The 24,006-nt window shown below is 38.1% G+C and overlaps 2 protein-coding genes and 1 pseudogene across 12 annotated transcripts in view; 1 reads left to right on the top strand and 2 right to left on the bottom strand.

The window, feature by feature from the left end:
• The window catches only part of LOC127499185 (tetratricopeptide repeat protein 8-like), a 173,387-nt gene that overhangs the window by 70,766 nt on the left and 78,615 nt on the right, over nucleotides 1–24,006 (bottom strand). The gene's annotated exons all lie outside the window — the stretch shown is intronic.
• Nucleotides 1–24,006, top strand: part of LOC127499176 (protein NLRC5-like) — a 784,214-nt gene that overhangs the window by 696,445 nt on the left and 63,763 nt on the right. The gene's annotated exons all lie outside the window — the stretch shown is intronic.
• Nucleotides 985–11,494, bottom strand: LOC127499179 (tetratricopeptide repeat protein 8-like; annotated as a pseudogene).

Here is a 24,006-nt window from a genome sequence, read left to right as displayed (position 1 = left end):
ATTCACAGATCTTTGTTTGTTGCAGGTTCAGACTGGTATGCGGTGCAGATGAAGTATTGCCAGGATATGAAGATGGACTGAAGGCAGGTAAGTTTCCAAGGTGAGTAGTCAGGCAAGTCTTTCAATTGGCATAGATGAGACCAGACAAAGGTGCATGTGTGAAGTGGCTGTATATATACACGAGTCCTAATGAGCATGTGCAGGTGCATGTGATTAGAATTCGGGTGATAATGATCTAGTGGGCGGAGCTGACAGGTCTGGTGCTGTGGATGACACTGAGACTGTGTGGAGGTGGAGGTTAAATAAGATGAGTAATATGAGCAGATCCTTTAGTGTAAGTTAGTATCCTTGCAGCAGAATTTTGAATATATTGCAAGCGGGAGATAGAGTGTGCTGATAGTCCAGAAAAAATTATTTTTATAATTGTTTTGGTTTTCATTCGTCACGTGTTCCTTTGTTCTAATTTCCCGCCACTCATGAGTCACCATGGACACTAACTCATCATCACTGTTCCTCATTAGTTCATCTTCTGCTCTGTGTAAATCAGTTCCTGTTTGTGTTCAGTTCAGTGTCCGGTCCCGTATGTTTCATGTGTGTTGCTACCTGTTCCTGAATTATTGTCATTAAACTTCGTATTGGATTTACCCTTCATCTTCTTCGTCTGTTTTCCAGTGACCACATGTTACAATACCCAAATTCTGACTGTTGTAGATGAAAAAAAAAAAAATTCACACCTCAGACTCATCATTTGACTCAGATTCCATGGTCATCTGTGGTGTTTGATGTGTATAATGTATTGTTTATGGTATTTGACCTGTTTTGGATGTATTGTTGATTGTAACATGCTTTGAGCTTGGGAAAAACAATATATACATTAAACTATTATTATTATTATTATTATTATTATTATTATTATTATTACCTGAACCAGTAAATCAAGGTCTTCAGGAGTTAGACTACTAGAAGCTTCTGAGCAGGTGTGTTGGAGCGAGGTGGAGCCGTTTTATGTGAAATAAATTCCCTCATCAAAGCAGTGGTAAAAAAACAATGCAATTTTTTTTATTTATTTTTATTATTTATATTTTATTTTTTAAATGATTATACATGTACATGCCAGTCTGTGCAAGTCATTTGTATCTCCCAACATTGAAGTGATAAGAGTTAAATCATCTTATAGTGTGGCAAAATGCTGTCTGAGGTTTTTCAGGATCTGCTGAGTGTCCACATGCTCAGGAAACGCATCCTCTGATTTCTGAGCAGCCGTGTAACTACTCTGAAGATCTCCAACCTTCAAGTCACAAAGAAAACTCATTAAACACTGTCAAATTTATTTAGCTGAAAAAACCTTGAAAATATATTTCTGAATACTGAAAGTGAGGGATGTAAACATGGGTTTATTTTTGTCATTTTAATTAGTAATATGTAAAACTAGCTAAAGATAAAACAATAAACCAGAAGCCATATTGTCATAAAACAATGACAGAGTAACACACATCAGGGTTGCGAGTCGTACCTTATCAGAGAGTGTGGCGAAGTTAAAATGTGGTTCGTACATGTGAGGAGACAATGAAGCAGCCGTCTGCAGAAAAGCTTTCGCCTGTGACAAAACAAGTTAAATTACAGAGATGTTCAATCCTGATCCTGGGCTGCGCTCCACTTCCCTTCCCTCGCTAACTTCCCTCTGTCTCGTTGACTCGGATGTACGTCATTGCTTATATTGCACGAGTGTATAAACTTAAAGCTGCAGTCCGTAAGTTTTGCCTCTTTGTCGCCATCTCTGTTTTGAAACCTGCAATTGCAGTTATTTGCAGAATTATTATCTTTTGGTGGGTTGTGCATCGGCACGGCTCCTCAGCGCAGATGAATCTAATGTTTGCCATAAGTCACCACACCGGTGATACTGTACTTCAGAATCACAGATTCTACGTCTTGGAAATAATAAGTTATAAATAATAATTATAATAAATAATAAGAATTTTCACCGGAAAATGTCATCTGAAGGAGTAAGTAACAAATCTGCTACTTTTGTTCTGACAAACTGATGAAAAAGCAAAAATTGCGCTGCCAATGGTGATTAAATCTGACGATTGCTTAGCTCAGATCACGCCAAACCATGCAAATGATTATTAAATTTGTTCTTAAATTGTTAATGTTAACAACATCAGCATTGCATGACTGTGTATTTAGTGTGTGTTAGTGTTTCCTGTAGATTTCAGTTTCTGTAGTGACTATGGGTGATCCTTTTGACTATGGGTGAATCTCCAGTCTCACTGATGATTGTCATTTGGACCTTTCAGGATTACAATCCACCATCAAAACGATAAGTTTAACTATTGCAGCTGCTGTGAGAAAAGGCTATAAATGATCTGTCACCTGCAGCAACCTCACATGATGGAGCTACTAGCTGGGACTCCTTCTTTATGTAAACAGACGTGACATAATGACGCAAAGACGAGTGGCTGCATACGCCAATTTCCCACGGAAACACACCAGTACCACCCGAATTATAAAACATTAAGGGGGCTTTCACACTGGCAGTTTAGTTTGAAACGAGGCACGGTTGCTGTCATCATGCGAACCCAAGTGCGCACTGGGGTACCGAACCCGAGTCTACCTGAAGGAGGTGGTCTGAGTTCGGTTGCACTCGAACTGTTCGCGTGAATATGAAAGCAACACGGACTCAGGTGCACACTTGTTCAGGAAGTAAAGTGACCTGTGCATGCGTTTTAGCTGATTTTAATATATTTACTAAAATAAAACACATGTAAGAGATGATAGTGTTGATGATTTACCTTGGATTCGAGCAGGAGTGAGCCTGCAGTATATTCGCGCTTTGTGAGTGCAATCAGAGCGGCAAATGAATGGTAATCAGCTGTCTTCCTCAAAATAGTCTGTTTGCAAGCAGCGGAAACCCGTCTACATGCAGCGCACATACAGTAAACTCAAGTGTCATTTACTCTGCTGCACACAATAGCAGCAAATTAATAGGAAGAACACAATTTACTGACCCGCGTTCTGTTTTCTATCATGCGCCGTGCACGTTTGTGATGACGTGAGATGAACGCAAACGCACCAGGGTTCGACAGAATCAATTTGAGTGTGAAACCAGACCAACACTGCGGGGGGCACCGGGAACAATCGCACCCGGGCTCAGACCGTGGCAAATGAGCCCAGTGTAAAGGCCCCCTAATACAAACTTACCGTTGTGAATCGGGCTAGGGTAATGAGATAGTTTTGAACACTGGCTGGTTATGGACTTGCTCAAAAATTAATTTTGATAAATTTTAACCCAAAAAAAGTTACGGACAGCAGCTTTAAGGAAGCAACAAGTAATATGCGGTTAAATCCCCAAATCATTCATATATCATAAACTATAGTTGTGTGGGGTGGGGGTGTGAATTAAGCACAAACTGCTGTAATGTCACAATCGTGTTGCATTGTGGGATATGGAGCTGTCTGAAATGCACATGTGAGTCGAGTCGCTCCCTTAGTGAAAATTGAGGGGTTGAGGGTCTGTCCATATAAACTTCCCTCGTCCACTTGACGAAGTGGAACACACTTCAAAATGGCGGCAGGATTCACTCGAGGGAAAGTGCTTAGGGAAGTTTGTGAGTGTGTGTCTAAAAGTGAAGTGGAACACACCTCTAATTAAACACACTTGAACCAGTTTAGGGCAGGGTATCGACACAGATTTCACAAATCTTTTGACTGATTCAGATTCACAAGCTCTGGATTTGATTCAAAATTGATAGATTTGGATATATCAGGTACAGTTCATGAGTGTGTGTGTGCTAGTGATTACGTTAGCTATCACGAGACTGTTAGGGAAGAAACTGACCTGCTCGATCCGGCCTTTCCGTAGCTCCAATACGGCCAAGTTATTGTAAGCTTCACCATGGTTGTTGTTGAAAGCCAAGGCCAGTTTGAAGCATTGGTAAGCCAGAGTCAAGTCACCAATGCCCTGCGCAAGAGAGAAAGAAAAGCCAAAAATATATTTCATTAATAACTTTGCTCATAACTGGCATATGTCATAATTCATCTGTAGTTTTTTTTTTTTTCAAACACCTACTACATGTGGAATCAGCTTTTCCATCAAATGTTTCAGTAACACTTTATTTTAAGGTGACGTAGTTACACGTTTCTACATGTACTTACTATAGTAATAACAGTAAATTATGAATAATTACAAGTAACTAACCCTAAACAAAACCCTAACAATAACCGTAACTGTATAGTAAATATATGTAGTTAATTAATATCACTCAGTACATATTTGAGTAAGTACAATGTAACTACGTCACCTTAAAATAGAGCGTAACCAATGTTTCTGCTTTGGGAACAATGGCAACATTTAATACTTTAATACTTTTCCCTCTCAATCAATATGTAATTTTATTACAAACACAAATTTCTAAACCAGCTGATATACACATCTCTATACCTGCCTTTTCATGCTCCATTAAATGTTTGGTTAGCAAAAAATATTCATCGAGTGAAATCAGTCTGAATCAAACTCCTAACTCGGTATAAATGACAAAGTCTCTAAATCACTTGTCAGAGTAAGTCAGAACTGCTGAGTGATATTCGAGTGCAACTGCATTCCGATATTCGAGTTAAGAGTTTGTTCCACCAGTGCGGGACAGTAATTGTTTCTGAGGCTTCCTCGTTTGCAGACTGTTATACAGTTGACCTAAAACATGTGTGACATTGGACACAGAGTGTCTGCTCACCACTGCAACATGTCCCAGATTATACCAGACATCAGCCTGTTCCTCATCACTGGACACCAGGGCTAATGCTCGCTCGAAGGACGACAGGATCATGTCATACTGCTGGGCGTAGAAGCAGCACAGGCCCAGATTGTTATACAGCTGGCAGTTGAACACCCCCATCTGCAGCAAACGCCTGAACAGAAACCAAACCCCAGTCATGATGCACAGATCCCGTCTTTCACGTATATGTCCCATGTGTTTACCTTCACTAAAGGAATGCTTCTAACAATTATTCTTCTTAATATCAATTTTTTCTACCAAAAAAAAAAAATCTATCAATTTTCTGATTAGTTGATTAATCCTTTAGTTAAGTTGCCCCATTACTCTTTCAAAGTTTTTTCAAACATATCTCATAAAAATACAAAAATAATTATACTAATTATTTACATAATCATACAGTTTACAGTATTGCACCAAAATGCATTGACCACAGCACTATTAATATTTCTCATACGCTGAATATAAACACAACCGATTATGTTTAGTGTTCACGCTCTTCAAATTTCTCCCTCTTATAAAATTTTTTTAAAGCATGACATTTATTTTCTTATTTTTATGCTTCTAAAAATATCATTAGTGGTTGATAAAATATTAAACCACTGTATTCAGTGGTGGACAATAAAGTATTTGTACTTCATTACTGTACTTGAGAACATTTTTCAAGTGTGTACTTTGTAAGAATTTTTTAAAATGCAGCTCAGCCTGAAGTCTTTATCCATGACTTTTGCCGTTTGAGCCGAGTGGATTAATGGTGCGTGTTGTCAAAAACAACAAAAACAATAACTCTTTTATTTATTTATTACTTTTTTTGTGGTGGAGCCAGTGAAAATTATTCATTGAATCAAATCGAGACATCTGTATTGATACCCAGCCCTGATCAGATGTGTGAGGACGGGTATCAAATCAGGTGACCACATGACTCAAATCAGATGCCAGAAAATCTGATCTCATACGTGTTTTTGCTGGTTACATGCATGCAACAAGGAAAATGAAGAGGAAAAGAATAAAGCAATCCCACCTGTAAAAGCGCAGGGCGATCTCTGGCTGGTCTGTGTAAAAATGATTGCTGCCAATACAGGCGATGGCCTCCACATGTGTGTTGTCCTGCTTCAAGACTTCTTTGTAGTACTCTGTGGCCGAGATCACATTATTCATTTCCTGGAGGAGACAGACAAATGAATCCAAAGTATATTAAGTGATGTGAACGTAAAAGACAGCTTAAAATTAGGGCTGGGACAATATATCGATGCGTCGTGATTCGTGGATCGATTCTGATATTTTCCAAATGCATCGCAAATCGATTCTGGGCTTAGTTTTTAACAGCAGATGGCACTCTAGGCTATTTTTTAACCACACGCTCAAATGCTCATGAAGAAAAGCGCTCGTGCAAAGTCTGAGAATGTATTCGCACCTCAGAATGCTTTTATGACGCAAGATTAATGTAAACAGCCCACTGCAAACACTCCTGTAATTCACTTCAACCTTTTCAAACTTTATGAATGATTATTTTATAGAAGGTGTGTGTGTATTTTATAGAAGTGGTGTGTGTAAGGAATTGGAAGGAAGCAGAGTACGACTGTTTCTAAAGCACGAAGTGCCATCTGCTGTTGAAAACTAAGCCCAGAATCGATTCGAGAGAGAATCGCGATATATACGGAAAATATCAGAGAATTTCTCGATTCGCGATGCATCGATGTATTGTCCCAGCCCAGCTTAAAATACCTCATGGATGCGTGCGATTCCCGTGAGCAGCGTGACCTCCGCTGGGAAGTGATCCAAGCCTTGCTTAAACACATTCAGAGCCGTGATGGGCTGATCCAGACGCTGATACACCTGCGCAGCACAAAGAGTCTTACTGGGAAGCAGTCACAGGAAGCTGTAAGCCACAAATCTTGACTTGCCGAAGGGTACCTTTGCAAGGTAGAGGTAAGTATCCACAAATTCTTGGTGAGTGAGAGCTGATCGGAACTGCTTCTCAGCTTCACGGTGCAAACCGAGTCTACAAACACAAATCCTCTACTGCATCTGATCAGTACTTACAAACAAAATCTCTTCATGCAGGTCAAAATGATTCATACATTTCTGTAAAACCGTTATAGTCCAGTTGCTGAATAACACCATCAGAAAGCATGATGCCACTGATTCTCACCTGTAATAGCATTTTCCCAGCTGTACTTTCCACCACCAGTCTCTGAACTGAGCGTGCTCCGTGGCCAGAGCAGCCAGATCTAATGCCTGCAGATTGGCAAGACGGAAAAATGAATGTCTTATACACAGCAAACAGCTATGAGCACAAAATCATATGAGACCTACTTACATTTTTTACATCATTTTCATGATGAAAGATGTATTCAAACAAGGTCTTGTGTTTGAGAGGGAGAGACAGAGTGTCAGCGAGTCATGACAAACACTTGATTATTGTGTGTTAATAATAATTACATCACAGATATTACATTAAATCATGAATAAAAGGAATTACTTCTTTCACAAAGTAACTTTTTCAAGAAACTTTTACAGTTAGGTTAAATATACCTTGGACAAGTTCGGTCTCTTGGCGTACTTTGCCAAGTTTAACCTAGAAAGGTTAATGAATGGCCCATCTGGATTTGTTAGCATGGAGGCCTGAGATGGTAACAAAAAAGACAGTTAACTTACAATGCTTCAATGCTACAAATGTTTGCAAGTCAAACTAGTTCTTCCGTTAAACAACAGAATCAGGAAACTGCTGTATATGAATGGTCAGGGTTAGGGTTATTCTTACCGTTCCCAGCCTGACGAATCTCCCAGAAGCGCTGGTGACCGGACGGGCTGTGCTCGCTGTTCGAGGCGTTCTGATGGCCTGCTCCATCGTCTCTGGTCTACCAGACAGTGTACTAGGTCTTACAAATCCTGTGATGGGACGTCCTGACTGAGTCATTGGTCTAGGACACATAACACAATATTTCTATGAGATTATGTCAACCCTAACAACCCTCATTTGAACTATAACATATGTGAGGATCATGGAAAAGATTTGAACAAACATCATATTACAATTTGCTATAAATATGTAAACAGCAGCTTGAATTTTTTTTCACATATTCAACGTTCAATAGCTTCCGCTAGAACCAATCAGGTTTGTTCTCACACGTCAAGCACATATGCAACGTTTATATGTGAATAAAAGCATAAATTCAAACTGTTCATCATATAAAGCGATCAAGTCTCTTCAGAAAATTTGGACTAAACCGCATATGAATTTGTTTTATGATTTCTTTATGAACTTTTTGAAGAGTCAAAGTTGTAGTTGCGTAGCTGTCAATGGAAAATTTGGTCTAAACCGCTTGAACAGCTGGTTAAAGGAGACCTATAATGCCCCTTTCACAAGATGTAATATAAGTCTCTGGTGTCCCCAGAATGTGTCTGTGAAGTTTCAGCTCAAAATACCCCACAGATCATTTATTATAGCTTGTCAAATTTGCCACTATTTGGGTGTGAGCAAAAATACCTTTAAATGCAAATGAGCTGCTGCTCCCCGCCCGCTTTCCAGAAGAGGGCGGAGCTTTAACAGCTCACGCTTCGGTTGCTCAACAACAACAAAGCTGGAGAATCTCACGCAGCCAAAATGAGGATTGTCAGTAACGGTGTTCAGCCTTACATTGTTCAAACCGGAGTCGACACTGATGGAGAGACTCAGGAAAAAGTTACATCTTTTAGAACAATGGTTCCCAAACCTGTCCTGGAGGACCCCAAGCACTGCACATTTTGGATGTCTCTCTCATCTGACACACCTGATTCAACTCATCAGCTTATAAGTAGAGACTGCAAGACCTGAAGTAGATGTGTCAGATAAGGGTGACATACAAAATGTGCAGTGCTGGGGGTCCTTCAGGACAGGTTTGGGAACCACTGTTTTAGAATGCAACTGGACGTTTCTGAATGGTTAATGGATAAATTTATGTAGTTGCTGTGGAGTTGATTCAATTCATCCACTAGCATGTGCCGTAATGTTAATCTTTTGTGCAAATCCAGCGTTGAATTGACCCTCGTTTGTGAAGCAGTCCGGCGTAAAATGACGGCATGTCAACAACACTCTACTACAACAACTCTTCCTCTTCTCTAAAGCAGCCCAACATGGCCTCACCCCCTTTGTTGTGTGTTCTCGGGGGCGGGGTTTATGTAAATTTTAGGGTTAGTGATGTCACCAACCCAGGAAGAAGCTTGCTGTAGTCCTTACCAGCCGTTTGTTGTAGTCCTTAAACAGAGAATTCTTTAAAAGAAAATATCTCCCTTTGCATTAAACTTTAGCCCTATTCGGACGGGACTAGTTTTCTAAACGACGTTTGTGTTACAATTCTTATCACTCGACGTCTGTCATTTCATGTTCAGACTCGGACGGGACTAACATCTCCGTGTTTATCACAGAGATGGGAGTGTGTGTGTTCTAGATGTGGGCTTTACAGAAGCTCACGTGCTGTATTTACATGCATAATTTATGACGTATATATCTTTTAATCCATTATTTATTGATCTAATTTTAATTATTATTAAAACCCTATTTAAGTAAACTTCACAAGTTTATGTGAGCAGCGAAATCTAGCATCTTTTAAAACAATCCTCATCTATACTGGCATTTCAGAAACAATCTCCATCCACACTGGGGTACCTTGAGCAAGGCACCCCCAATCGCTCCCCGGGCGCCACAGCATAAAGGCTGCCCACCGCTCCGGGTGTGTATCACGGTTTGCAGTGTGTGTGTGTGTTCACTACTCACTGATTGTAGAAGGTGTGTGCACTAACTTGGATGGGTTAAATGCAGAGGACAAATTCCGAGTATGGGTTACCATACTTGGCCTTCACGTGTCACTTTCACTTTTTCACTTTCACTTATAAGAACTAGTTATTCAGATATCTGTCTTTCTTTCATTTTTTATTGATTTATTTCTTTTTTGGAGTGATTGAGGGAGTTTTGACGTCATTAGTGACATTTGCAATGATGAGATGATCAGTGTGGATACACAGATACGCCTCACACCATCAGATTCATCCAGAGCCAAAACACTCACGTAATTAACAAACAATGTTGCTCTGCAAGTAATTTGCAGTTTTATGCTTTAATAGCGAGAGGGCCGAAGGTTACACAGTGTAGCTTTACAACAGCTGGGGTCAGAGGTCAGAGGTCAGAAGTAGGCACCTGACAGCTGGAGTGGGCGCTCCGCCCTGGCTCGTTCCCAGAAGTCTCAGTGATGTTCCTGGACCTGACAAAACCAAAACAAGATGTAACGGCATCTTGTAAACACACATATTAGGTGCGTCCCAATACACGTACTTGTGCACTATTCTATGATGTTTTTAAGTAGTGTGAGTAGTGAGTTCACACAGAAAACAGCAAAAAGAAAAAGTGCACTTTAAATACCCGGATGATGCACTAAATTAACTAATTAAATTAATTAATTAAAAAAGAATGCATGAAGCTAGATTTTTTTTTTAACGCAGAGGATCTTTCTTTTGATATATTGCATGTTCAGATATACAACAAAATATTCTGTGGGCCATGAAAGTTTTGTGAAAATGATCAAAAATGCTGGCTGGTAACTTTCTTAAAGAGCTCTAGTGGGGAAAGAGTTAAAGTGCATTTCCTGTAAAGCTAGGGCCTAAAGATGTTGAAAAACTGAGCTGCACTATATACAAATAAACTCGTCTTGATGTGTCTATGTGAATTATTTTTCTGGGACAGTTATATACTCACGTGCCACCTGAGCGATGGAGCTCTCATCCAACATCATCTCAGCGATGCCTTCCTGATCCTCCTCCACCTCATCGATGTACACCATCTCCGTCAGAGCCCGGGTCTTCAAGCTCCACGCCGCCTGAAACCATCAGAACGAGAACATCATCTTCAGCTCTTCAGAAGAGGCTTGATCACGTGTGCAGTCAGACCATCACGTGTGTCACAACTAAACACACTCTCTGAGAGCAGGAGGATGCTACTGTGTTCACTGAAGGAAAGGTACAGGGAATACTGAACAAATAATAGGGAATACTGGGAGTATAATACTGGAACTTCAGGGATCATAACACAGCCGACAAGCTTAATGAAAGGGTTAACGTTACAAACAATTACCTTAGAAACTTGACCAGTACCAGGCTCCTTAGGCAACAGTAATGGAAGAGTGTGAACACTTTATTTGTATTTCAAATACTGACGTGTAGCAGCACATGACCAATAAAACCTGGCTGTTACATTCTAGTTTAATAAACACAGATCGCAGATCTGACAGTAGATATAATGAGTTTATGAGCACTAATCCACTGAGCTCCTCAGCTAACCTGCTAACAGCGCACTGACCTGGTCATACGGGCTTTCTGATAAGAGCTTTGAGCAAATATCGGAGCATCTCTGGAACTTCCGTCTCCTGCAGCAGATCCAGAAACAGCGGGTCCATCGCGACTGTCACCTCCATTTGCACTCGATAATACACCAACAAATGCTACCAAGAAACGTTACAGACGGCTGTTTTTTTTTTTTTTTTTGCAAACAAGTCAGAGATGACATTAATGAAATACAACTTTGCATACATTACACATAATGTATCAACAATATAATGTCATCTGAACCTATGAAAAGAGAAAAAAGTTGACTGTTAAGATAGCTTTTTTTAGAACATAAAGAAAAGCAGTCACAAATAAAGAAAAGAGGATAAAAACAAAAAACAAACAAACACCAAAACAAGTATTAATCGCGGTACAACACTACAGTTGACTGTAGAAATAGTCCGTGAAACATCAAAAGAGGGAAACTTAATAACCAACCTGCTGTTTGTAAACTGAGTTTTGGAGAACCACATAAAAAAACAATTTTAACAGTAGTTTCCTATCAATCTCTGAAGCTAATGTTGCTTACACACTGCACTGTATCAGACATCCATTAAACTTCAAAATATTTTTTCTGCAGTCCACTCAGAAATGACACGCAGTCTAAACGCATCCCACCAGCTGAGAACCATTCATTCACACTGCTTCAAAATCACTGTCATCTGAACTCTCATAATCAACTTCTTCACGGTCCTCCAGTATCTCCTCGGCCCATCCTTCAGCAGAGAAGCAGCATTTGGTCCTAAAGCCTGGCTGTAACTTGAGCACACGGCTTGGACCTCCTCCTCCACTTCTGCAAGCCTTTTCTGAAGAAGACACAGTAGCCCGCGATGACCCTCTTCACTTAAACTGCCTAGAAGGAAAAATTAAAGCGAGGCATGACAATACTTCCATTGAGCTGTTATTGAGCTGACTTTACTGAAGAACTACAGACCATTTAGATCCAGCCACAAGGAATCCATAATGAGGATCTCAAAGTGAGTGGGGTATTATTGTCATATTTGCTATTCAATATGTCTGATCATCTAGATGATCCATGATTTTTTATCACCAAAGGACAAAATGATTTAAAAATCCTGAAACTGACGTGCTTTATGAAGATTTTTGTACCCCTAATTATAGAAACCAATACCAAGTCTCTAGGCCCAGACATTTTGCTGTTTTCCACCTCTTTTCTCTCTTTGTTGTCAAATCCCAACCCAGAATGAAGCTCCAACCACTCCTCCCACAGCAGTATCAAACCTGCGCTCTTCCCCTCCCACTTCACCCCATCGCCACAGACAGCAAATTAAAAGAAAAAATGAATAAACTTTATTAATATTACAGCATTCATAACCAGGATATGTAGTGGTGGTTGGTACGATTCCATAGTTTCCCCAAAAGCATCACAGCAAGAAGGTAATAAAAGTTATCTTCTTCCCACTGTTTCTGCTAGAAGACATTTCTGATTTCATTGTCCGGATGTTCCCAGCCTTCTGAGAGAGGTGCAGTGCTGTCTCATCTCCCTCATCACAATGATCTTTTCCTCTTGAAGCCACACTTTTGACATGTACGCATCAAAAATCTTCTTGGTGAGGATGTTGCTGGATTCTGAAGTCACACAAATAACTTCCCTTCGATACAAATTTGACCTGTACATTATAAACAGCAGGAAAAACACAAGCAAGTGTACATCCCATAACCTGGAGCAGAGTGCAAAAATTTTGATTCAGAAAGTCATCTTATGAAGGTGTAAGAGGTTAGGAAGACACACACACACTAAAGATTGTCTCCCTCGTTTCTTTATAGTAAGAACTTCTACTCAGCTGCTTAGGAAATACTGCAGCCGAACTCACAAGAGACCGAAGCTTGAGGAAGACCTAGTGCTGGAAATGACGTCACCTGATAAAGAATAAGGGAGTAAATCCTCAGTGTAGCAGTCAGAAATTAAAATAAACATTGTAATTGTGTCGTTCGATTATTTAGAAGTACAGACCCAAACAGCAACAGATATGAGACAAATGTAATATTTTCTCTCAAAAGCACCACCGCTGCACAAAAACTATAGAATAAACACTGTAAAATTAATCATATAAAATGTGTGGAATTATTTACTGTGGAATATTTACAGAAAGGTGGAAATTTACATTGTCCCATATGACGATGTATCTCATCTGCTCTGCATCCATTTGGTCTTCTGCTGTGACGATTTTATGTTGTCTGTCTAAAATGTGAATATGTGGGCTGTGTTGTAAGGGCCTAAGTTGGCATGCTGGTGGAGGACCCCATTCTGCGTGACTGCAACATATATTGTGATGTTACCACCACGTTGTCCCGGGACATTCAAAATAGCTCTGTGGCCAATGATGTTTCTCCGTCTCCCTCTTACTGCAACATTGAAGACACATAAACTCACCTTTTGCCTTTTTATCGTAGGCTACTTACACCTGATTGTTGAGTTTACAGTTACGCACCTAAGTGTCTGAACACCTGACAGCCATGTTTGATCAATTGGTTTATAGGGGCGGTATTTTGGAAAGCAGTGTCTTGAAATGACAAAGAAGTGACATTATGTTAGATTTCTGTGTCTAATGTAGAGAAGTGTGTTTAGTGTTTTGCAAAAAGTGTGTGGCTGAGAATGTGCTTATAGTGCAGATCTGGGCTGAGGTTTTGCTCCTTGAGTATAAGTTTTCAGTAACTGTGTGTTATTTTTCATTTTAGTGTGTAAGCAATCTTAAAAAACTTTAATATCTGTAAAATTACATGGAAGACATTTTAAAATTAAGGACCTGAAAACACGTTAATACCAAAACAATCCAGATAAGACATAAAAATGACAAAAATATTAGATGAGTTATCAACATACCAGTCTGATTATAAAGGCTTTTTTTGATGAACACCAAGAAACAGTTGTTCAGTTGATTTCTGAAGGTTATGTTGGTCATCACATCTGGTACCTACAGAATCTTAAAGCAACAACAATATTACAAGAAAATGATTCTGATGTCTTTTAGGCTGTACATTTAAAGAGTTTCAAGTTCAAGTTTAATTTAAAGCCCCAAATCACTGTTTACAGTCTCAAAGGAGTTTACAAGCCCACAAGTTTATAGCAAACAAAACAAGATGACACGCACAAATCCTTATGGATGGCAAAAATTCTCAGTTATAGAACTGATGATCACACTGCAATATTAATAAACTACTTAGAAGAATGTCCATAAAATACTGTACCATCAGTAGCCCATTGTCTGACATCATGTACCCATGATGCACCTGTTCTCTGGACACCACAGTTCACTGCTCAAATCCTCCAGTCTCTGAGACTCAGCCTCAGCCTTTTTGAAAGTCTGTGGAAAAAAAAAAAAAAAAAAAAAAGAAGAAGAAGATTTTTGCCTTTACAATCATAAAAAGTGAGAAAAATCCTGAAAAGCTTTGTAGACGTAACTCAGACATAACATAAAACTGTACCTTGATGGATCTGCTGGATAATGCAAGATGAAGGCGGTTCACCCAATATCATGGACAGTTAGCATGTCATTCCTGGCTTTTAACAACAAATTATGTGATGGAGGAAAGTCCCATTAATGCTCATGGTATTTCAGTTCATCCACGCATTGACAATGGAGTTTTAATTTAAGAGAGATGTTATACAGTGTTATTAATGTACTGTCATATTACACTATTTACAGCTTTCTCTTATGCAATCTCAGACAAAATATAAGACAGAAAGAATAAAAATAATAAAAAGAAGAAAGAACAAAAGACAGGTTTCCTAAAATAATATAAATAAGCAACAATTACCAGATTTTGTCATGTTCTTGGTTGTGAGGGCACAACGAGACAGGTAACTGTTTATCATCTCGACCTCCTCCCCTGCAGTTGTGCAGCACCTTCCTGATTTTTGCCACTCCAGATTATCTAACAAATCAGTGTGGCACTTATATTATAATCATATACAGTGTATTATTTAAGTAATAAAGATACAATTTCAAATGATGAAGAATATGCAGCACCTCACACTTGGTTGAATGAGCCTTGGCATGACAGAAAGGAACGATCTCATCTGCAGTAAAGGTCTGAGTTCAACATGGAGACTGACAGCTTCTCAAGGTAGGGCCAATACTTGCAAGCAATATCTGTGCAGTAGAGCTGTCCGTTTGTGGCTGCTTGGAGCTCCTTCTGCAGGAACAGTGGATAGGCAAATATTTCCCCTTGTTCATGTTAAGAGCCTTGAGTAGCTCTCTGTGTCTGCAAACAACCACCTCAAGGCCCTCTTCATCCAGTTTGCCTGCTCTTCTGGCAGTTTCACGTGCAGCAGACCGCTGACTGGCTCCACAGATCCCTCTGCATGACAAAATAATTCTGGCTAAAACTGAAATTTGAAATTTTTCCACAAATAGTCAGGTACATCACACCAACTGGCATCTTTGTAATAAAGGTTTACTTTCAAACTACTACTTAAGGTTTAGTCAGGGCTCAGGCACATCTTCCGCTTTATCTACTGCAGCTACACAAATGAGTCGAAAGGCAGGGTGACAAACTGCATTCACAGTCACTATCTATTACAGAGATCTGCTATTACATAATGAATGACCGAGCTACTAACTATCCACTTTGGGCTCCACCACACACACCCATATCCAAATCCAATTTCAACACAAGATGGCTTGAAAGAGTGCACCATATTGCTTAAAGTGCTTGTAACAAACTAAGATACTAGTCTGTATTATATAAGCTTACACCAACTGGTCTTGAGGGATACATTAACTATTTAATAAAGAAACAATCCTACATTTCAAATTGTGGATTTAAATCAAAGGTGCAACACTGTATATTTTACTAACACTTTTCATTTTACTCCTGATCTCATCAACAAAATGGTGAACATCAGTGTCCTTGGCAATGAAGGTGCCATCAAAATATGGTTCCTCTGACCTTGATAGAAAAAGAAAAAACGATGTACAGTGTCAGACATTATTTGTTCTGTTAATTTCAAATTAAATAAAACAACTACAATTGTAAAACAACTAGCCCTTTTGACTGACGAAATCGGTACTGTTTTCGGTACAAGCATGTTGGGTGTACATGCCGGGCAAGTGAAGTGCTCTACACTGGCCATTTTCTCACACTGGAACTGGCAGAATGTGTATTCCATATAGCTTCTTTGGAATACGTCTCCATGTATTTTCCCAGCCTGTACATTCGAGTAGTAAAGAGTAAAATGAAATAGCTACACTAATATTCTCCCAACTCTACTTATGGCAACCTTGATCCACACTGATCTTACCCTTCCAAAGTGACAAGTCCTCCTGTCCAACATCCGCAAAAAACCTTGTCTCGATAAACTGGGTGCAACAGTTTTCATTTCTTCAAATGTACTGAAGACATCCACTGAAAACAGAGTGTCAGCATTCACAGATGCTGGCCAATCTTATTAGGTCGCTCATGTCAGGTGTCCAATGTGCCAGACATAATCTGCACAGCAAGTTTGGCAAGTGCAAATCATACCGACCTAAAATCAAACAGTAGAACAATACTTGTTTGTAACACACAAAGGGACAAAATAAATTAAAATATAAAACCATAGTTCATACCATTTATGCAAACTAAAATTATTGCTCGGCCAACTGATTCTGTGATGTTTGCAGGGTCACAAGTGCATTAATGGACAGATCTCACTGAAAAGAGAAGCTCAATAATTAGTGAGAAAGCATTAAAATATGTCCAGATAAGATGGTAATTTAAATAAAAGTTAAAAAAAAATAAAGAAATAAAACAAAAACATAACTTTAACCACTTTACCAAAATAATCTCTACCTTGATTGAACAGTGAATATCTGCCATGTTTTTTTACACAGCTCACCGTTGGCTCAATGGGCTTGTAAATTCCCTCAATGCAGGACTCCCTGTTATGGGGAAAGCAGTGTGTCCTGATATATGAGGTGAATGCATCATTCATATGCTAAATCTGAATACATTTTCATGAACGCTAAAATATTTTGTGATTTGTGCTCTCGATGCGCCTGTAATTAGTCGTGTGTATGGTTATTGTAGTAAAACCATTGATAATTTTTTTAAGTACCCCAAAAGGAAAAACTTTTGCACATTTTCTTCTGACAGATTTATTAACATCAATTACAGAATACAATTTAAAGAAATGTAATTGCATGAACTAGCCTAATTAATGTTACATGTACACTACTGTTCACAGGTTTGGGGTCAGTAAGATTTTTAATGTTCTTGAAAGAAGTCTCTTCTGCTCACCAAGGCTGCATTTATTTGATCAAAGATACAGTAAAAACAGTAATATTGTGAAATAGTGTTGCAATTTAAAATAGGCTCTCTGTCTATTTGAATATGTTAAAATGTAATTTATTCCTGTGATCAGAGCTGAATTTTCAGCATCAGTACATGAAATAGTTTTTTTGTAGCAATGTAAAAGCCTTTAAATGAAAAAAATAATAATAATAATTTCCTTTAAAAAAAAATCTTACTGACATCAACATTTTGAACGGTTGTGTATTTCAATTTGTTTATTGTGAAATAACTTCTGATTGTTTCTCTGTGCTGATGAAGCTTTTAGGGAACGCAGCTCTATTTGAACAAACACTGAGCGAACCGTCATTAGTTCCGTCTTGTGTGTTTAGATGAGCAGAAGTAGCTCTTTTCTACAGTTATTCGCTAAAAATAGTTTATTTTTCCATGTAGAAGCTCATTTTACGCACTGAATTTCGTGCTAAATAAATAAAATTACTGGTTTAAAAAACACCTTAGGATCGATATTTTTATGTGAGGATCGATCCTTTGTATCGAAATTTCACAGTCGATCTATATATATATATATATATATATCATCATCAACGAGCAGCGGGTTTATCTAACGTCACTTCCCATCTACTAGAACAGCAGTTTATCAACATAATATAACATAGTGTACAACGGGGCTAAAGACACACCTTAAGAACAATTGTGCTTGTCACTACTCTCAAAGTGTATGATTGCAGGAAAAATATATATGTTTGTACTGAACATTGATGGAGCAACAGATTTAGTTTGAAAATAAATCATAAAAGTAGTTAATATTGTTTAAAAATCTTATAAACACATGGGGTAAAAGGCACACAGTATTTATACAAATACTTTAGCTAAAATAATGTTTTTAAAAATGACTAGGTTAATACTTGTTCAAAAGAACAACTTTAGCAAAGTTTGTACTATTTTCTGTTTATTCTGATAAATAAAATAATTAATTTTTGTTCAATAAATATACTGTCATTAAAATAGACCTATGTTAATATAAAAATATATTTTAAAAATACAGAAATAAAATTACTTTAAAAAGTAAAGATTCTGAAAGCATTGAAGGAGATCCCATAATATTTAATAGATTTACAGTAGTAACAATAAATGATATTTTAATATAATATAATATTTTTTAAATATGATTGTTTTATTATAAATATGGGTATTATGTCTTAGATGGATACCTAATTTGATATATGTTATTTTCCATCTGAATCTAACCATGTCATGTCAAGAAATGGAAAAGTCAGTCAGCTGTTCATTATCATGTTAATTATTGTGCCTTTTGCCCCAACAGCAGGGGCGCTTTTTACCCCAAATACCATACGCCTAGAGAAGGCAAATCGTGACACTGACACGCTTCCTCTAGTGGACCAGCGTGTGTTTGACACGCTTTGGCGTGATCGGGTTGATCTCAAAAAAGTGATGAATTTATCATGTGAGGCTCCTGTTTCCTCAAATGAAATTAGAGATGCAAAAAATGGAACAATGACTCCTACTATGAAACAAGGGCTGATATCTCTCATTCCAGACAAAAGATGCAACTATAATTGATAATTGGCGTCCTATTACTCTTCTTTTGATTATAAATTAATTGCTTCCATATTCGTCAAGAGATTAAAGCAACATTTACATCATATCATTAATGAAACACAGATGGATTTATGAAAGGTCGTCATATTAGTTGTGGATCTTATTGATTATAGAGATGAAATCAAGTCTGATTCAATTATCTTATTCCTCGATGTTTATAAGGCCTTCGACACTGTAAAGCACCAGGTCCTCATGAACTCTTTAGAGGCTTTTGGATTTCCCTCAAGATTCATAAATATTGTTCAAATGTTGTAAAGAAATAGATAGTTGTATAATTTTAAATTCACATTCATCACCAAGGTTTCCTATTCTTCGTGGAATACGTCAGGGTTGCCCTTTGAGCCCCTTTTTATTTTTATTGGTTGTAGAAACATTATCCATAGATATTTGCACAATAATAACTTTGCTGGCCTGAATATCTTTAACAGAGAGATTCGAATCTCACAATTATCAGATGATACTTTATTCTTGAAGGATAAAGAGCAAGTTTCTCCAGTCTAACTACAATTAATGCCTTCTCTAACGCTTCTGGGCTCAAACTTCATTTATCTGAGTGTGAAATTATTTATTTGACACTGTAGAAACTGAAATTGAAAATATAGCGATTAAAAATGAAGTGAAATATTTGGGGATTCATATAACGAAAAATGTAATTAGTAGACAGTTTCTGAATTTTTCTCAACGGTTATTGAAAACAAAATATATTTTTAATAATTGTCTCCAAAGAGATTTATCAATTTTAGGCAGTTTTCTTATCCAAAACAGAAGGATTATCCAGATTTGTGAACCCTTCCCTGTCTTTAGCTGTAGATAATCACACCTCCAAAAATATAGAGAAGATTTTTCTTGATTTTATTTGGAGTAATAAATCTCACAAACTGAAGAAATATGTTTTAGCAAACAAAAGGAGTGATGGGGGTCTTGAAGTCCTGAATTATTGACTGTGACAGGTGGCCTCTCTTTTTTGATGAAATGTAATTACTCCACTGGTAAATTACCTGTTAAACTGGCCAGATTTCATCAACAAGCTTTGTTAGCCTGGAAACTGGTTTACAACCACAACTTTCCCCCACAAAACCATCTCATGGAACAATTCGGATATTAAAATTAGAAACAGATCATGCATTAATGTGGCCCAGGATCTGTGTTGATATAAACTCACTGCATCTGTCCTGTTTACACACATTCAAAAAACATTGTTAACCTTTTTTATTTAACTTTTTTGTCAATGTTTTATATTTTTGTTATGTTAAGTTGTAAAATGTTCCATATTTTTTTTTAAATTGTTTAATTGTATTGTAAACGTCTTTTTAGACACAAAATTGCTTGCTGCAATAAAAATAAATAAATAAATAAAATCTCGTTTGAATAGTAGCATGCGCAGTGGTGCTCTCGTGAACGCGCTGGAAATTAATATTTTGTAAATAAAGTCGTAAATTGTTTTTTGCTCAAACAAAGCCCTCGCGTCGCTTCATGAAACTGTGGTTAAACCACTGGAGTCACATGGAGTACTTTAATGAGGTCTTTATACTCTTTACTGTCAATGGAGGGAGAAATCTTACAGACTTTATTAAAATGATCTTCATTTGTGTTCCGAAGATGAACGAAAGTCTTACGGGCGACATGAGGGCGAGTAAAAATGACAGAATTATAATTTTTGTGTGAACTAACCCTTTAATGAAATTTGGCCGAATAAAAAAACAAAACATAATTGTTGTTGTTCGTTTGTTTTCTGTCAGCAGAGGGCGACGTACACACTACAGCGACAAAATGCTTCTTTATTTTTACACTGTCTTGAAATATTCAAATGTATTTGCTAATACTTGAATGTTATTGTTGATGAGCTTCTGGATCTGTGTTTGGATCAGACTGTTTAATCTCTCATCGGAGTTCAGAGAAAGAGAGAGAAGTTGATCGATACTGACCCGCTCTCTCTCTCTCTCTCTCTCTCTCTCTCTCTCTCACTCTATTTGTGACGAGAGAGAGAGAAAGTGAAAGTAAGTTAGAGTTCATCTGTCGCCATTTTAAGCTGTTAAAATACGAACACGAGCGTCAAAGTGTTTAATAGAAACGTTTATCAAAGTTTATGCAGGAATTTCCGTGTATCTTTATGATGTTAAAGCTGGAGGATTTGAGAACCTGTAACTTGTGAAAGTTTGATCAAGGTGAGTGTTCATGTGTGGTGACTTCCTCATACTAATATGAATGTATATATGATTGTTTGCTAAAATAAAATAAACTTTAATAAAGTGTTTCTTTCAACTTGACTTCAGTGTTTCTTGTGTGTTTCGTGATGTCTGTGATTCTTCAGAAGTTTAACAGTGTAAACATGTATAACTGAGCTTGAGTTAACGCAGTCACTTGATCCTTTTTCTCCCACACTCAACATATGTTCAGCTAAATTATGAAGGTTGTTAAATCATTTAATTTTGTGTCTATTTTGTCAGTGGAGGAGATCAAACTCATCAGATTCTCCTGCAGCTTCATCATGGGTGATTCACAAGGATCCAGAGATGGAGATTTTTCTCCAGGATGCAGGTACTTTCAACAAACACTGTAAAATATTGTGTTACATCACAGAAAAAAAGATAACATTTTTTGATTTTTTCCACCCACTGATCGCAGAAACAGATTACAGAAAAAAGTGTATCTTATTTTGTCTGTTTTTGTTTGTTTTAATATTATCATGAAATATTAAAGAAAAAGATCATAAAGTTTCCTCAAAGTGCTTTTTGATGAAAGATAAATGTGTTTATATTAATATGGTTCCTGTCATAAAGAATGAACACAGTAATCTAAAGGATTGAACTGAATCTGTTCTGTTACAGTTCAGTCCAGCAGAAGAGCTCAAACCCAGAGTCCAGCTGTGTGTCTGTGAAGAGTAACTGCTCTATGGAGCAGCCAACAAATTTTAAGAGTGGAAACACACGGCCTGATCCCAGGTATATTATTTCTATAAAATATATGCTTATAGTCGTTATTAATATACAGCATTGTAATGAGTTCAGTAAGTTTCAGTCTATTAATGATTTCCATTGTGTCCTTGTGCAAAGCTCGATGTATTGTATTGTTAAAACATTCACACACTGTAAAATCTGTTGGTCTGTTACTCAGTTAATGACACGATTACATCAATATCAGTGTGTCTGATTCTTTACCCTCTTCATTCTGATTGAAGGTCGAATCTTTTATCCAGTCCAGTTAAAAACAAAACTGTGAACACGCCTGTGATTCGACCACAAGACTTTAATGAAATCATGAATCCTGGTTTCAGGTAAAATGGAGGACTTTTTTGTTGTTGTTGCTTAATTTTAGGTGCTGCAATGCACATCACACATCACTCAATCACATGATTAATAATTGAAACATTTCAGAAACCTAATGATGTTCTGTGTCTCATAATACAGCAAACAAAATGATCTATGTTGTAATTTATGGCTATTTACTTCTTAAACTTGTGTAATAATCTGGTATTTTAATCTTACAGCCATGACTCTAAACCTGAGATCTTAAACACACTGAGATTAAATCTGAGAAAGAAGTTTGAGTGTTTGTATGAGGGAATATCAAAGCAGGGAAACCCAACACTCCTGAATGAGATCTACACAGAGCTCTACATCACAGAGAGTGAAAGTGGAGAGATCAATAATGAGCATGAGGTGAGACAGATTGAGACACAGTCCAGGAGAGCAGAAACAGAGGACACACCGATCAAATGCAGTCACATCTTTAGACCTTTACCTGGACAAGACAAACCCATCAGAACTGTGCTGACAAAGGGAGTCGCTGGCATTGGAAAAACAGTCTCTGTGCAGAAGTTCATCCTGGACTGGGCTGAAGGGAAACAGAATCAGGACGTCCAGCTCATATTTCCTCTTCCTTTCAGAGAGATCAACTTCATGAAGGACAAAACACTCAGTCTTTCAGATCTTCTTCATGCCTTTTTCCCTGAAACAAAAAAAATGGAAATATCCAGTGATAAGTATAAAGTTTTCTTCATCTTTGATGGTCTGGATGAGTGTCGTCTGTCTCTGGATTTTCAGAGCGATGTGAGGTTGTGTGATGTGACTGAATCAGCCTCAGTGGACGTGCTGCTGACGAACCTCATTGCGGGGAATCTGCTTCCCTCTGCTCTCATCTGGATCACCTCCAGACCAGCAGCAGCTGATCTCGTCCCCTCTGAGTGTGTCCATCGAGTGACAGAGGTACGAGGCTTCAGTGACCCACAGAAGCAGGAATACTTCAGGAAGAGAATCAGTGATCAGAGTCTGGCCGACAGGATCATCTCACACCTGAAGTCATCAAGGAGCCTCTTTATTATGTGTCACATCCCAGTGTTCTGCTGGATCTCAGCCACTGTTCTAGAGAAGATGTTGAGTGAAGCAGAGAGTGGAGAGATTCCCAAGACTCTGACTCAAATGTACACACACTTCCTGATCCTTCAGACCAACATCAAACATGAGAAGGACTATGAGAAGAAAGTGAAAGATGAAGACATGATTGTCAAACTGGGGAAACTGGCATTTCAGCAGCTTGTGAAAGGCAACCTGATCTTCTATGAGGAAGACCTGAGAGAGTGTGGCATTGATGTGACAGAAGCATCAGTGTACTCAGGATTGTGCACTCAGATCTTCAGAGAGGAGTCGGGCTTGTATCAGGGGAAAGTCTTCTGCTTTGTTCATCTGAGCATTCAGGAACATCTAGCAGCTCTATATGTGCATCTCTCCTTTATAAACAAGAACATCAATGTGTTTGACCAGATTACCAAACCAACTAAAGCTTCACTATCTGATCTCCATCAGAGAGCTGTGGATGAGGCTTTAGACAGTAAAAATGGGCATCTGGACCTTTTCCTTCGTTTCCTTCTGGGTCTGTCAGTGGAGTCTAATCAGAGTCTCTTACAAGAACTAATGACACAGACAGGAAACAGCTCTCACAACAATGAGAAAACAGTTCACTATATCAAAGAGAAGATCAGTGAGAATCCCTCTCCAGATAAATACAT

Source organism: Ctenopharyngodon idella, chromosome 17 (assembly GCF_019924925.1).
Source record: "Ctenopharyngodon idella isolate HZGC_01 chromosome 17, HZGC01, whole genome shotgun sequence".
NCBI classification, from domain to species: Eukaryota; Metazoa; Chordata; class Actinopteri; order Cypriniformes; family Xenocyprididae; genus Ctenopharyngodon; species Ctenopharyngodon idella.
The sequence above is the reverse complement of the archived record's forward strand: the minus strand, read 5'-3'. Positions and strand labels throughout refer to the sequence as shown.